The 14512-nt window shown below is 46.2% G+C and overlaps 1 protein-coding gene across 5 annotated transcripts in view; it reads left to right on the top strand.

Annotated features, from left to right (window-relative positions):
• The window catches only part of DAB1 (DAB adaptor protein 1), a 438670-nt gene that overhangs the window by 13782 nt on the left and 410376 nt on the right, over window positions 1-14512 (top strand). For 2 of the 5 annotated variants that reach the window (XM_048062083.2, XM_013176237.3), the window contains exon 1: window positions 7331-7464. The exons of 1 other annotated variant lie outside the window; for it this stretch is intronic. The gene's annotated coding sequence lies outside the window, so the exon portion shown is untranslated. Of the gene's footprint in view, window positions 1-6901; window positions 6952-7330; window positions 7465-14512 lie in introns of those variants that run through there. 2 more of the 5 variants (XM_067001659.1, XM_048062080.2) reach the window with 2 other exon arrangements.

The raw sequence follows: 14512 nt of genomic DNA, 5'->3' as shown, positions 1-14512 counted from the left end.
AAGATACTCAGAGCAACTCTTCTTATCAAAAAGTGCAAGCGATCAATTCCTGTTGATAGAAAGACTTTTTTTTTCTTTTTCTTACACATGAAAAATAGAAAAGTGTTAAATAAGGAGACGTGTAAAAAGGAAAAAAGCCTAGCCAGAAATCAAGAGGAAGAAAGAGGATGTATCTGGATTAACAGAGAAGAGGAAATGGCAAGGTATTAGAGGAAATTTAGTATTATCCTCCCAGCAGGCTCTGACTTGGAGGTCATCTCCCAGACCTCCACCGGTGTCAAATGCCAGGCCTGACTGGCCTTTTCAATATTCTAATGAGCCTTTCTGACATTAAAGGATGGGAGATAGGCTGCAAAGCACTTAACAAATTAGTACAGGATGTATTGTGTGCCCGCATGGAGTGCTAGCCCTTCGGATCACTTCTGGGCTACTGTTCTGGCCATTACCACCGATGGACCACGTCTTTCTCTTGCTGCCCGTGGCTGACTCCTGCACGAGGTTCAGGAGGTTAGGTGATGTATGTTAGGTAGCTCTATGTATTTAGATTCAGAGGTTTGTTTGAGTTTTATTCTTTGTAGTTTTCATGTTCGCCTAGCGTTTCAGGTTCCAGCTGAACTTTAAGCAGAGAGTATCAGAAATATCACGAGAGTTTTTAGTCTCAAGACTTTCAGTCCAAGGCGTTTGTGTACACAGCAGATTAACATCCAATGTAAACCTTTTGTAAGTCAGCCCTCTCTGTTCCCTAAGGTCAGTGAATTCCTAGCCAGGAAGTAATGAATTTCTTGCCTGTGCCTGCCAGCTTTTTGGGAATAGCTGTGCTTTCTGTAAGTATTTCTGCGATGTAGGATGATTTCTGCAGAGATAAAGAATCACAAGGGTACCTGCGTAAGTATTGCATGGAGCAATTCTCAGACTTGGAGCTGGAGGAGGAAAACTGCATCCTCTGAAAGGTGTGGTGCTTTTTCTGTCTTTGGAATTAGGGGACAGAGTATGAGAATAAGTAACTTGTTTACAAGTTCTCCTTCTCTTTCAACTCCGAGCAATTTATGATATCTTTTTTCAGAGATGATGCTGAGACAGTCTTGCCAGCAAGAGTTGAAAGATAAAATAAAACATGAAGGGTGTGGAGGGAGGGAAGTGTTCTCTTTTTTCCAGTTCTATACAATGATATAAAAAGTGGGTTATGAACTAAAATATTGAATCACAGTTCTTCAGGCAGTTTTACACTTAAATCATAGTCTTGTCAAGTCTGCGTTTGATATGCTTTAATTAATGCTTCCCGTACTTTGTGTTTGATTTTGATGCGTATGGGATAGACTCTCACAACCTGAAGTGATCAAAAAGAGGCATTTGTCAGTGTCAGAGCCTGCGTTAAGGTCTCAGTTGGCTCCGTCTACACCCTAGATGAGGAAGGTGGGGATGGGTTATTAGAAGAATGTGAATCAGCTATTAAGAAATCACCTACGGTAATTGAAGCTAATGCTGTTTTCGTTAGGCTGCATGCAGTACCAGGGGCAAATGAGTTTGGGAAGCTAAGTCAGACTGAGTGTGGCATCCCCCGTAATGCGGCAAGGGGTTGTTCTCAGCCTGTAGGCTCGCGCTTGTTTAGTGAGGCTTCTTCATTCTTCCAGTGCCAAATCCTTATTTTCAGCAATCTCCATCCGAAGGTCCTAGCTTTTTGAGACAATTAATATATGCAAGCACCTTTATTATGTGAGACAAGCCAACAGAAAGGAAAGGAGACACAGCATGTAATTGTTCTGGTGGGGACTGGTAGGGAGATCATGCTAACAGCAGAAAATAGAGGAAGGAAGCTCAAAAGTCATGTAGTGGGGATTTGCTCACAGATGGAACTGGCAGTGACGGCAGACCCTGGATCAGGTTCAGCCAGCGACTCTGCTTCTTCTCCTGTTTTCCTGGGTAACCTCCTTCATCAGTCAGGATGTACAGTGGCATGTCACCTTCTGTTCCTGGCTCTGCCGAGTGCCTGGCGATGTTTCAAGCACCCTTGCCGCTCTTCACTTCCTTAAGTGTTAATACAAGTAATATCTAGTATTTGTAAGGTAGTGCTTGATGGGATAAAGTGCTTTGAGGAACTCATAATTATATGGTTTCTTAGAATTTGTTGACTTCCTTCACAGCAATAGCAGGATGCTTCTAACGCAAGGCCTCATTCTCATGGTGTCACTTGACATAATTCCACTGATTTCATTAATTTATACCATCATTTGCTCCCCCCCCCTCCTTTTCTGACTCAAGTCAGTCACAATGATTGACTAGGAAAAATGGTTTTATCATCCTTAGTCTTAAAATTGAATAGCTGCAGCAGTTGGATTATGCTAATCCTCCCTTGTCTGACTTGCACTGCTGAACAGAACCGCCCTCCTGTCCCCCCAGCTCTTCCCACAAATTAGGGGATTAAGGGAAGAGGTGCTTTAGCGCAGCACTAGGTTGGTGCACGTGGTTATGCAAATTGTGAAGCCACGGGATTCTTGAAACTTGGCTGGAATGCTGGAGTGAGTGTTGGGCATCTTCAACACGAGAGTGTGTGGAAATAGCAACAGAAAGTGAAACTAAGGCTCGGTTAGAGCAAAAATTCATGATCTTGAGCCCACTTTCCTTAATTCTGTGCTGGGACAAAAATCTCATGCTGTACAACAGCAACCCTGTCAGTCTGTTTTCCTGCACTCACTGTGCTGGGGTGGGTGGTGTGGTTTGGACGTGCTGCCGAGCGCACCGGCTCCTGACTTGAATTCCCTTTGAGTGTTTTATCCTGCTCGGTAAGAGGAAGAGCTCTGCAGGGAGACACGCCTGCTGGCTATTGGGGGATCAAAGAGATGTGGAGTCGTGTAATGGTCACATCATCCACGAATGCCTTGCAGCCTTAGGTCTGTGTACCCCAGTAAGCAGGTGGGGGGCAATGGGTATGTTTTAAACACGGGCAGGAGGCAGTAGCATGCGTAACGCACACAAACATTAAACAAACTATATCGCTTCCATATGTACATGGCAGGTGAAAGGCGGAACAAAATGGCTATGTAGTCTACCACGGGCTGCGAGGGAGACTCAGTGTGTGATTAAATAATGAATAAAATATCATCGCAAACGATAACGTTATATTGTAAATAATTCCATTTGTTTACTCTACTGTGGCATTGAAGTTCATCTCCCTTGGAGACTTCTTTGACTTTTGATGCTGTTTTGCTCTGCATATGCTTGATTTTTTATTTCTGCTTTCCACAGAACCTTTATAAAGGTTCAGTAACTGACAGAACCAAGTGAATAATTCACAGCAAATAATTTCTTGGCTGAATTTAGCATCTTTATTTCTGCAAAATATCCATACGTGTTATGCATGTTTTGCTCTAATTTATCATTAAATTAGTTTTAAGTATGACTTCCCCTCTAGCCACCATCTTTCCATTTTTATGAATAGGACAATAAACTCTAGTCTGGAAGTAGTTAATTTTTAAAATCAGTTTATTTGTAACTGGGGAAATATGCATTGTTTCTTTTTCCTGCTTGGATGACTACAGTATTGCTACTGGTATAAATTCCTCTGCAGATAATATTAGGTAATGTGAATCTCAATTTTAAAGTTTATTTTTCTTAAGTCGTATTTAAACTATTAAAGTTTGATCTCTGAAATGCTTTAGAAAGGGAATACGGGGCATTCAAATAAAATCTTCTGTGTTTTCCTCTAGAGCAATCATCTGGAGTAATGAGAAGGAAGAGGTAGTGCAATTATTATTTATTGTTCTTCCTTGACTTTTACCTTCGAAAATAGTATTTTTGGAGGTAGCTACTGCATAAAAATACTGAATTATTTTTTCAGTATTCCACTCCCAGCAATAAAAAGAGAAATACCCAGAAATGAGCTGCTCGGGGATGGGGGGAACTTGGAGCACTGGCAGTAGCAGGGACAGAAGGCACAGCGAGCCAGTTAGAGGCACCCAAGGACTTGGAGAGTCTCTCGCTTCTGATTGTTGAACACAGGGTACTTTTTACAACAGAGGTCAAAAGGAAACCTCTAGAAAGAAAGATCTTATTTGGAAGAATCCAGCTAAGGATCTAAATCACTCCAAGGTGTGCTACCTAACCTGCTTCCAGAGAGCGCCACTAGGCAGCCAGCAGCCACCTCTCTTCTGGTGTCTTTGTGGTAAATTAAGGCAATGATTCCTGCACCAAGCTCCATGAGGCCCACACACAGCAAGTGCCAAAGTAAAAGCGTTGCACCATAACAAGTCGGAATATTTATCTATATGTATGGGACTTGTGGTATTCCTGGGTATGTATTTGATTAAGTGGCTCTGTCGTGACTGGAATAGCAACCAGAGGGCTCTTTTGTCAGGCGCAGCAGAAGTGTCTTGCCTGAGAACGCCGGGAGTTTCCGAAAGTCATAGAAAGAAGGGAAAAAAACAACAGAATGTGATGAAGGGTGATGACAGGGCAAGTCAAAATTCTCTTTTTTGGCAGCAGCAAAAGTTTCCTAGACATTTGCGTTCATCCTTGCCTGGCAGTTACACGTCTGGAAGTTTTCAGGGTTAAGTACATGAGTGAAGGTGGGCTTGGTTTCCGCATGGGAATTTTGGGTTGAGTAGGCGCTGTAACCCCAGGCGTTCTTGGCCATGCCTGATGGCAAAAGGAAGCAGTGTATGACCTCTGCAGCTTGGATGTGAGGCCTTTGAGTTCCCATCTCTGGAGGCCTTTGCTAACATCATGGGCAATATTTTGTTCCCAAGCCCATATGGATGAGACCTGTGCGAGGAACTGATTATTTGCTCTGCTTTGAGTACACAAGCCGAAGTCCCTGCAAGCAGAAAGACCTCAATATCAGTGTCAAGATGTGAGGGTAAAAATAGCTTTTTCTTAATGTTTCATTACCATATGGGACATTTTGAGTAGCAATTAAATGAACCTCTGAGATGAGCTGCATAACAGCTAAACAAAACAAAGTCCACGCTGCATGCTGCCTGCTTCCCTGTTGTCTTAGAGCAACGTTTACTCTAGCTGCCGGGTAGTGTGACAGGGAAATCTTCCCCTCATTTCCATTTCAAACTCTGCCTGCTCTGAGATGAGGATAATCGGTCCCTCACTGCAGTTGTGCACTGCAGCATCTTCGCTCCTGCTCCCTCTCTCGGGGCTTGCTCCTTTGCTCGCCCAGCTGTTGGTGGCACTCTGCCTCCCAGCTGACGCAGAGGCGCCGGAGCTCCGGCAGCTCTGCGCGAGCACTCCGGTGCTCTTATTCAGAGGCACTCGCGTGGCTTTTTGCTCAGACATCTGTGTTTGAGGAATGGAAATTAATCTCACTTGCATATAGATCTGTCTCAGTCATCTTTTACAAACATTTCCTGATTCTCTCTCTCTTTGTTTGGATGGCATTGCAGATAGGCACGTGAATATTTGACGCTCTTGGTACAGACACGCATCCTTGGGCTCTCAATATGCCAGTCGAGCTTCCCAGAGCTCATGGAGTTGGTTGTACCAACAGCCACCTTCATAATGCAGCAGTTTCACTAAAAGCAGGCAGGCCCCGTACTGGAGATGGAAGCGAACCCCAGCTCTCTTACATCCCACTCCGCACCTGAACCACGCACCACAGCTGTGGCTTAAGGCAATTGCAGTGTGAACCTGATGGATTTCTTGCCAAACTTCCCCCAAAATGGGCAAGAAGATGCTAAGAAAACTGCAGGGGCCCAGAGCCAGAGACACCATAATGCTAGAAGAATGCAGGTCTTGAGATTTGACAAATATATATATATATATATATTTTTTTTTTTTCCAAGAACTGTATTCCTCACAAGGACACAGTGGGACTGGAGCAGATCAGGCCGATCCACTGCAAGTTCAGCACAGCTCTGTAGGCACGGTTGCTCTTTCCATTCTCACCCAAACCCCACAAAAGAAATAGAATGGAAGAAACTCGACATGAGAAGGGCAATCAGGGTACATCTCAATCACATAATCAATAGGATATCTGACAGCTTTATTCATCTTTTATCATCCACCAGTTAAGGATAACAAAATGTCTGAAGCAGGCAGTGTCGGATGGCTCCAGGTTTGCATCAAAGCAGCCTATTAAGCAGGAAGAGCTATTACCGCTGTAATAAAGACGTGACACAGGAGTGCTGGTAAGAGATTGGGGCCAGGAAAAATGGTTTAGTCAAATGTGTGGGGTCACACTGACAGGAGGTTAACGCCTTGCCACAAGGCACGTGTTGGTAGCCACTGGATCCAGTGACTGTTGTCTCCATCATGGCTAGTATCTGCTCCTCTGTGGGGCACAGGAACCCCAAGATGCTGTAAGGATCTTGCTAGGAAGGGGTATGAGCTGCAGCTGGAGTCTTGTTCTGTAGCTGCTATGAGCTCAGTCTCCCAGAATTAGACAAAAACTTAAATCACTGTCTCACTTCTGCAGTTTGTGAGCCGAGCAGCTTGCTTCTCACAGGGGAATCGCTCCTTCCTGGGGAAGGTGCCATCCCTTTGGCAGGAGGGCTTCGTGCATACCGCTTTTTGCAGTCACCTGAGGGCCTGAGCAGCTTGGGGCACAGCCCTACAACAGGGCTGCGATCAGGGAGGAAAGTTTGAGCCACCAGGGCTGTCGGCCGCCTTCCCCGGCCCGACCCTAGCGCGGCAGGAGCAGCCCCCCCATACCCCACGGGGCTTTCATGAGGGAACCCCTGCCTCTCCGCGGGACCCCCGCGCCTGGGGGCCGTGACAGGACGGAGGGGAGGAGCGGGGCGGGCTGGGGAGGGGGCTGAAGGCTGGTTTTTCCCCCGCTATTGGCGGCAATGCGGTAACGGGGGGGGGGCTGCGGGGGGCCGGGCCCGGAGCTGCTGGGCCGGGCCCGCTCCGCGCCCACAGCGGCAGCGCTGGGGGGGGCCGCGCCGCGCAGCCCCCGCCGCCAGCCCGGGCTGAGCGGGGCCATGCGGGCAGCGGCGCCGGCTGCAGGTAGGAGCCGGGGGAGGACGAGGAGGAGAGGGGGGACCCCAGGGGGGAGCCCGGAGGGGGGGAGCCAGCCCCTCGCCCCGCTGCGGGCGGCCCCGGCACCCCGCACGCCCCCTTTGGGCTCGGCCCCGCAACGCCCAAACGTGTTTCGCTGCCCTTCTCTCTCTCTTTTTTTTATTTATTTTCTCCGCGCCTTCTCGGCAGGCAGGTGACCAGCCAGGCGGGCTCGCGGCCGATCAGGCAGAAGCCGGGGGCTGGCGAGGCAGGGCGGTGCGGGACGTGCCCGCTTCGGGGGGCCGGGGGCGAGACCCGGCGTGAGGGCAGCGGGCTCCTGCCGCTCCCCGGGGGGCGACGATGGCCTTCGGCGGCGGTAAAGTAAAGCTCGCGGCTCCGAAGTGAGACGGGGGAGGGCTGGAGAGGGGCTGCTCGCTGGGGCTGCGAATTGCAACGCCGTGCTCCCAGAGCGGCCGCCTCGGAGGAGGGGATGGGGCTGCCCTGCCCGAGCATCCTGACCAGGTAGGTCTTCGGGGGGGAGGTTTTAGCCGAGCTGCTGTGGTAATGCCGGTGTTAAATGAGCGCAAATTGAAGCAAATGGGCTTTTTTTTTTTTTTTTTTTTTTTTTTATTCAGCGGCCACAAGTTGTTTCTGGGCTACATTTCTTTTTATGACTGGAGAGGCTTTTGCACTGCAGTATTACAATACAGCCATATTAAAGAGGTCCTTGGAGCAAATAACCCTCCGACGCTGCGGCTCCGCGGTCGGAGACTTGGTAGTTCTGTGGGAAGTCATTATGTTGGATTTAGGCAAATCTGAGCTGAACTGGCTGTGTCCTCTTAATTGTGGTATTAAACTGCTTGTAAATATTCATGTGATTGGTAAGTCTCAGCCAAAAAATCTAAAAAACCTGCAACAGCAAAAAACAACCACAAAACACCTGAGGCTTTGATCTGAATTAAATCATTATTTTTTTTTACAGGTTATTCAGGGTTTTTCTTTATTTTTAATAGGAAATTAGTTTATTTATTTATTTATTTTACTTAGTTAAGGAAATACATTCAAGCAGAGTGCAGTTTCGGTTCTGGTGCTGAGCAGTGCTACACGGTACATTTTCTTCTGTGTGTGGTTTACTGCCTGATGTTACGAGGCTGAAGGATGATGAGGCTGAAGGATGATGAGGCTGAAGGATGATGAAGCTGAAGGATGATGAAGGCAAGGAAAACTAGAGATGAAAGAGAAATACCATCTGAGGCTGGTGGTATTAGCTATTGGATAATGATGGTTTTTTTCCAAGAACCCCAACAAGTATAGATGGCTTCTGTGGGACGTAATGCTGAAAGCACAGACGAGGTCGGTGCGTATCCTTCAGCGGTCTCGCACCAAATTCTGTGGTGTACTTGGAAGGAGTGAAGAGCAGACACGCAACTAAGCTGCTTACCTTCTAGTGTCAATATTTGGCACTAAAAAATGAATTTGGAGTGGAAGATAAGCAGGTTGCTTACTTCACTCTAGCTGCAGCTCTTACTTCATTACTGCTTTTTGTTTGCTTTAGTAAACAAACATGTATCTCTTAAAATTGAATTCAATGTATAAACTGCCTGAAGCAGAGAAGAGAGAGAGGACTGTTTGCTCTAAGTAAGAAATAACCCCCTGAAATACCATACCACTTACTGGCTGACATGCAGCATCGGTCTGACGGCTCCAGTAGTGCTCCGAGCACCCTTGTCACGGGTGGGAGCGTGGGGGTGCTTGGGGTGACTGGCAGGGTGACGCTTGCTTGACTGGCAGATGCTTATTGCAGTGGCACATGGTGCTGTCTAATTTTGCCTCTGTAATGATTTCCTCCAGCGAGCTGACAGAGAATTAAAATGTTTACAGTCAGGTTTTGGAAGGGTTCATCGGGATGCAGAGGGGAGGGGAGGTAAATCCTTCTGTTCTGAGGTTTCTCTAATCCAAAGCTTCTGTTCATGTAGACATGGTAGTTTTTTATTGATTGTTGTGGTAGTGACTGTTGTGTTTTAGAGCACGGTATTTCTAACATTTCCACTCCAGCTAGAATAGTCCTTGGGGGTGGGCTGGGAAGGAAGGAGGCACTGAAAGAGTCATCCTACTCCAGTCCTTTTTCAGGACGTTCGTGAAGCTGAGGCCATTGATGAGCAGCTATATACTTTTGCAATTAAATTGTGATGAATGGACTAAGCTTTCAATCCTGCATTCACTGTAGAAATGCCAGGTAATCTTCAGTACTACTTATCGTAAGGATACACGCTCTGGTGTCCTCCAGCTCAACCCATTTCTCCAGTGGGAGAAGCTGTGGGAGGAGATGAGAGAAGGTTGATGATGGGTGTCATTTCCCATGTTGATATCAGCAAAAGGAGATGAGCTGGATTCAAGACTGGTACCCAGAATGATAGAACATGAGCTGCAGGAAATTGAGTCAGTCACTTTTGATGATCAGCTCTCACCTTACCAACCTCTTATGTGTGCTGTAGATCTGGAACGTAGTCTGTGCGTCTTTAAGCATCTGATTCTGACATAAAATTCCTTTGCAGATCCATCTGTACTCATCAGATGAACCTAAGTCTTGCTTGCTACTGATACCCATCCTCTGTTACCAACGTTTAATTTCACTGCTCAGTTCTGTACCTTAATAATGCATTTGCACTGAAGTAGGATGCCTTGGAGGTCCCGCATCGCCTCCTTCCACACCTCCCGTAGGGGTGTAAGCATGATGCTGCAGCTAACCCAACGTGAAGCTGGCAGATGTGGATGCTTTCACAGTGACCCCTATTAAGTGAGTTCACTGTTTACAGGGAGGAATGGAGGAGGGTTACAATACTCATGAGGAAATACCAAAATAATTATATCTTCTGTGTTTCTTCTTCCCCTGATGGTAGTCTGCCTTCGATTGCTCTCTCTCAGACTTTTAATGATGTCCTTGTACTATCAGAGCTTTAAAACATGAAGTAGGTGGCGTGTTTGTGGTTTTATGCTGTACCAGGCATGCAGAAGCAGGCTGGAAATGAAAACGAGCTATTTTCAACTGTTGATTATAGTTCTTGGAAGAGGGAATGAAAAGGATTCTTCTGAGTAACCTGGAAGGCAGATGGAAATGACCCCTTAAACAGTGTCTATAAAACAACATTTTGGTTGAAACGGTTCTATTACAAGAAATGCAGAGGGTGAAAAACCTAAGCAATCTTGACAATCATTTTGGGATTGTTCTACAAGAAGATCAAAGGCTTGCCAGATTTTGCTTTTATGCACATAAATCACCTTTGTTCCTCCTGTTCCATAAAATGCATGGGGTCAGGACGTCTCAGTTTGCCTCCACAGTATCACAGGTACTCACAGTAGAGTACACATGACAAATACCAGGAGATAGGTGTTACACAGCACTTTAATTTTTTATTGATATGCCACATTAGAGACCTCCAAAATTCTCTCAAAATAGCATGAAGATTGTGCGAGCCAGTTAAAAGCAAGAGCGTGTGTTGATATTCCTCTTGTTTATCTGCAGATTGATGCATTCAACTGCAGCTTCTTTGATTCTTGCAGCACTTAAACGTGACTGACTTGGTGGAAAAATACTGTATGAATGTTTACTCTTATTTTAACGTGGCAGAGTTCTGTTGAAGTCAGAGCAACTGCTGCTACTTAAGCTGCAGATATGGCCCATCAAAGGGCTGCGCTCATTTGCAGGAGGCTGGCTTTGCTGCCATTACGTGTGCAGGGCAGTATTTTAGAAAAAAAAATCTTACCAACATCAGTGGGATTTCTCATTTGAAAAGTTAAATACTCCTTAGCGAGAGGTAAGGGTATTACTCTGCCTCGCAGAGCGTTTTCTCTGACTAATGTACACAAAATGTATGTTGGGATTGCCCAGCACTGATAATTCACGTACCTCTGGAGTGGAATCCAGCAGCCATTCTGGGCTAGAAACATTACGCAGGAGGGGTTTAGGGAAGAGAAATGAAGAAAAACTAATCCAATTGAAACTGCAAGGGGAATTTAGGAAGCAGAATGCAATTATCCAAGTTGGATATTGGCCAGGACATGTTAGTTAACATTTTTACTCTTGCAGGAATTGTCATGGGATCTTTAATGACGATGAATGGTCAGGGCTCTGTTTTACATCTCATTTGAAAGCCACAGCTGAGGATGGAGTGACTGTTTTGCCTTCCTTCAGGATATTTTGCTGTGGTCAATGCGCCCAAGGCTCTCTGGACACACCTGCCGTGCAACTCCACGTGTTCAAGGGTTGCCTTCCTCTTGCTAAGCTGAAAGGAAATCCAGACGCTCAGCATTATTTGATATTTCCTTTCTACTTCTCTGTCCTTCCACAAGAAGGGAGGTTAAGGTGCTCTTTCGCTGTCACTCCTCCCTGCCCTGGAATTTCGTCACGTCAGCAGTAATCTCTTTGCATGAATATTATTAATTGTAGGCGCTTCTAAGTGGTATCAGGCCCAGCTGTGGCGAGTGCTGTATGACACTGCGCGCCTTTGTAACTCCCAGGTGGTCTTTGCAGCGGGTTGTGTCAACACATGGAAGTCACTGCAGTTGCTTGGTTCAGGACTAATACGGCATTAAATGAGCCCAGTTCTGATTTAGATTACTCCAGTCTTCCTACTGAGAAGTTCCCCTTCAGCTCAAGTTGGATGTGGCACATTTCCCTCTACTTCCTCGAGCTCCGGTGTGCTTGCCCTCTGCCCTGTTTTCTGTCCTTAGTAAACCGAGGTGATGAATCTTACTGAGAAAAAAATGGTGTTTTGTGGTGGTTTTACCCTGCTGGGCAGCTGAGCTCCACCACAACCACTCTCTCACTCCCCCTCCTCAAAGAAAAAGAGGAGAAAATACGACGGGAAGGGCTCAGGGGTTGAGATAAGGACGGGGAGATCACTCACCAATTATCGTCACTGGCAAGACAGACTCAGTGCAGGGAGATTAATGTAATTTATTGCCTATTACTAACAGACTGGAGCAGTTGGAACTAAAAACAAACTAAAAGCACCGTACCACGGGGTCCATCCATCCCCCAGGAGCAAACTGCTCCAGCACGGGTCCCCCACGGGCGGCAGCTCCCCCCAGACCCCCTGCTCCTGCGTGGGCTCCTCTCCACGGGCTGCAGCTCCGGCCCGGGGCCTGCTCCTGCGGGGTCTCTCCATGGGCCGCAGCCTCCTCCAGGCCACATCCACCTGCTCCACCGGGGGCTCCTCCACGGGCTGCAGCGTGGAGATCTGCTCCGTGTGGGACCCATGGGCTGCAGGGGGACAGCCTGCTCCACCAGTTGCCTCTCCCCAGGCCGCAAGGGAACTGCTGCTGTGTGCCTGGAGCACCTCCTGCCCTCCTTCTGCACTGACCTTGGGGGCTGCAGGGCTGGATCTTACCCCCCTCTCCCAGCTGCTGTAGCACAACAGTTTTTTTCCCTTTCTTCAGTCTGCTCTGCCAGAGGCCCAGCCAGCCTCATTCATGGCCCAGCTCTGCCCAGCAGCAGGTCCCCTGGAGCTGGCTCTGCTCTGTCATGGGGCAGCTCCTGGGCTTCTCTCACAGAGGCCACCCCTGCAGCCCCCCCCGCTACCGAAACCTTGCCACATAGACCTAATCCATGTTTCAGGAGGAAGAAGTTGATGTCTAAAACTATTCTTGTCTCTGTAATCATGGCTGTCCATTTAGCTGTCTGAACTTCAATCTTCTCAAATAAAAATAGCAACTCTTTCTGGTGAAAAGTAATTGTCCGGTTATGAATGTGTTTTAATGGCAGTGCCTTTGGATATTCAGGCTAGAGAAGGAGCAGGATGGCAGTATGCTGCAGGGGGAGAAGAGGTGTCAAGTTAATTCGGAGGTTTAGCGGTGCTGTATGAATTGTGTTTGAGTCAAGATATGGCTCTGGAAATCTAGAGGGTTGCTGTGTATCTGCTGGACTACCTCTGGTCCATTTATCAGAGTGCTTGCAGCTTATCTCAGAGGTCATGAAGCACTGGCAGATGCTGAGCGATAAAATTAGATATGCATCCAGACTTTAATATATAATCTTATTTAACACAATGTGAAGAGCAATGTAATGGAGGCTACTACTTTTTTTCTTTCCTGTTGGAAGATCTGTCCTGAGATTTTGTGAGTGTGTGTTTCAGCTCCCAGGAAAATAAGGAGGCTTCCAAGTTATCCATCTCACTTGTGTGCAACACAGGTAATTAAAAGATAACTCTGAAAGGTTAATACTGTCCTTGTAGCAAAGATTTTCCTATTTCTGTAGAAGTATCTTCCCCAAAACTGTCATAATAACATCCATGTCAATAAATTTAAAATGCTTTTTCAAGGTCACTCAAAATATCCCTAATGTATAAAGTGATACATTTTGCATCCAAGGATTTCCTTTCTGTGTTTGCATACTCGTGGACACTTTAGTTTGTTTTGTAGTCCTTGGAAGGATGGGTAAAGCCAGTGTCTGGATCCATGTGTCCTGACCTTCTGGTTAAAAGAAAAGAATTGACTTCTCCAACCTGCGTTATAAAGGCTTACGTTGAGTTTTCTGCAGAATCTGGGATTTCATGGCGTAGTTGGGTGTGCATTAGAGAGCCCAATCATTCTGCTGCTGTCTCTCGGAGCTGCTTTAGCATACAGGTGGGTATTAATTGCATTCATCTGCTCTTAGGCTGTGAATCAAAATCCGCACTCTGAGCATTTATAAGATGTTCTGAGTGTGTGGAATATAATATTAAAGAACAAATGAATCTTCTTCATCATCTGGAAGCATGGGAGAAAACCATTCTTCCTTATCTTTGTAAAGCAACAGCATCTCTGGTCCAAGGCTGCTGAGATGACTGTGTAAGGCCAGATTTTGTCTGCCATAAATAAAGTGAATGGGCTTAGGGACTTCACATGTAAATAAAGTGCCCGTTCCATCTGTCTCTGTGCGGCTTGACCCACAAAACAACAACAAATGCTTCTGCTCGAAAGAATTTGATGAATATGTTATGTTGGCCAGGTGTAAAGCTGTGATCTGTGACATTTCATGCCTCGTGTGGGCACTGCTGTCGTGTGGCACAGCGGGCTGCATTAGTAGAGTCTTTGGGGACAAAGAGAGAGAGAGAATATGGACAGAAGCTGTTGTTAAGCAAAATAAATTATAGAGTAGCTCATCCAGTGTGGGAAGGATTGTGAATGATGTAGTTTCAAACATCATTTTTTCAGTAATTGTGCTGTTTGAATTGTGACCTACTTTAATAACATTCCATCGTTTTTAATATTTCTTTATTCATTATATTTTATACACACTCAGGTGGTTTACTGCAAGCTGTGTGGAAATTACAATGAAGGTCAAGTGCTCTTTGAGAAGATAACTTATAACTGAAAATATTAACTTGTTGTCATTATTGTTTTCCAACGTGAAATTTTATTTGTCTGGCGGATGAAGAGATGATGTCGGGCTTGTGTTAAAGTGTGTGATTACTGCCAATAGACTAAAGTCCCTCCAGTCATAGGTCCGGGATGTACATGATCAGTGAGTAACTCCCGCTTTAAATTGATTTATTTTTCCCTACACTGGTAAACTGGTGCAGGCCCTTAT

This window comes from Anser cygnoides, chromosome 8, assembly GCF_040182565.1.
Source record: "Anser cygnoides isolate HZ-2024a breed goose chromosome 8, Taihu_goose_T2T_genome, whole genome shotgun sequence".
NCBI classification, from domain to species: domain Eukaryota; kingdom Metazoa; phylum Chordata; class Aves; order Anseriformes; family Anatidae; genus Anser; species Anser cygnoides.
The sequence above is the reverse complement of the archived record's forward strand: the minus strand, read 5'-3'. Positions and strand labels throughout refer to the sequence as shown.